This window comes from Capricornis sumatraensis, chromosome 7 (assembly GCF_032405125.1).
Source record: "Capricornis sumatraensis isolate serow.1 chromosome 7, serow.2, whole genome shotgun sequence".
Lineage (NCBI taxonomy): Eukaryota > Metazoa > Chordata > Mammalia > Artiodactyla > Bovidae > Capricornis > Capricornis sumatraensis.
The window spans coordinates 4087966-4089783 of NC_091075.1; the positions used below are offsets into that span (position 1 = coordinate 4087966).

Below are 1818 nucleotides of genomic sequence, written 5' to 3' on the forward strand. Positions count from 1 at the left end.
TATAAACATGATGAGATTATTCTTATCCTAATTTCACTTTTCACTTTCATACACTGGAGAAGGAAATGGCAACCCACTCCAGTGCTCTTGCCTGGAGAATCCCAGGGACGGCGGAGCCTGGTAGGCTGCCGTCTATGGGGTCACACAGAATCAGACACGACTGAAGTGACTTAGTAGCAGCAGCAGAGACACTCATAATTTACTGTGAGCAAATAATTCCAGAATTTACATAAGTGCTTGTAAGAGAGGAATTAGAAGGATGGAAAGGAAAAGATTTGACTCCTACTGGAAACAAAGTGCTGGTCTTCAACAACCCTAAGTGAGAGATCTGCAGGAAAATGGGAATGTTCAGACAAAGAAAGACGTATATATGCAGCCACAGAAGTGATATGTGATGATAAGAGATTGAAAGGTTGTTGTTGAATCACGCAAAAACGCCGGGATTCTTGGTCCCCGAGGAGAAGAATTCAATCTGGGGCCAGAGATGAGGCTTGATCGCTCAGAGCTTTTATGTAATAAAGTTTTATTTAAGTGTAGAGGAGATAGAGAAAGCTTCTGACATAGGCATCAGAAGGGGGAAGAAAGAGTACCCCCCTGATAGTCTTTAGCTGGATGTTATATAGTCACTGAAGTGAAGTCACTCAGTCGTGTCTGACTCTTTGCGACCCTGTGGACTGTAGCTCACTCAGGCTCCTTGTCCATGGGATACTCTAGGCAAGAATACTGGAGTGGGTTGCCATTTCCTTCTCCAGGGGATCTTCCCAACCCAGGGATCGAACCTGGGTCTCCTGCATTGCAGGCAGACGCTTTATCCTCTGAGCCACCAGGGAAGCCCTAGCAGTCTGTTAATGAAAGAAAAGAATGTCTTAAAACTCAGAATGGTATCAAACCCCTCACCCATAAGATGCATTTTGGGATAATCTTGGCACCAAATGGTTCATCCTGAGCCATAAAAGGATTAACTTGAATCTTGAAGAAGGGCAGATCACCATACAAATAGTGTCCTTTACATAGATTAGGGGAGCAATATCTAAATATAACATACTCAAGTTTGTCAAGTAGGTTCTGAGCCAAGAGGTGAACTGACTTGAAGACAGAGTTTGGGGTAAATGCATAGCATAGCTGAAGATAAACATTTCCATAAGAGAAATGCATTGATTATCTCTATGTTTGAGAATAGTTAACTTCAAGTGAAACCAGGTGTCATTATGGCAACACAGTATTTTAAGAGAAACCTCCTTTAAAATTTGTGTAGAGAAGGAAAAAATATCCCTAGTTTGTTTCCTCCTACCACTTAAGAGAGAAAAAAATGTCTGACACTTGTAGGCTATTTCCTCCATTTGGAGACCCGTGGCCTTCCTGCCTGTTACCCTCTCAAGATGATATGAGATGATAACCTCAGATATGCAGATGACATCACCCACATGGCAGCAAGCAAAGAGGAACTAAAGAGCCTCTTTATGAAGGTGTAAGAGGACTGAAAAACTCACCAGCTTAGAACTTAACATTCAAAAAACTAAGATCATAGCATCTGGTCCCATCACTTCATGGCAAATTGATGGGGAAACAGTGGAAACAGTGACAGACTTTATTTTTGGGGGCTCCAAAATCACTATAGATGGTGACTGAATCCATGAAATTAAAAGACAGTTTTCCTTGGAAGAAAAGCAATGTCAAATCTAGACAGCATATTAAAAAGCAGAGATATCACTTTGCCAACGAGTGTCAATATAGTCAAAGATATGGTTTTTCCAGTAGTCGTTCATGGATGTGAGAATTGGACCATAAAAGGCTGAACAGTGAAGAATTGATGCTTTC

General features: G+C 41.5%; 1 non-coding gene across 1 annotated transcript; it reads right to left on the minus strand.

The window, feature by feature from the left end:
- Window positions 1-758: 758 nt before the first annotated feature.
- Window positions 759-830, minus strand: TRNAC-GCA (transfer RNA cysteine (anticodon GCA)). Its single transcript has one exon. It is a non-coding gene; the product is annotated as a tRNA-Cys (tRNA).
- Between the last annotated feature and the right edge of the window lie 988 nt (window positions 831-1818).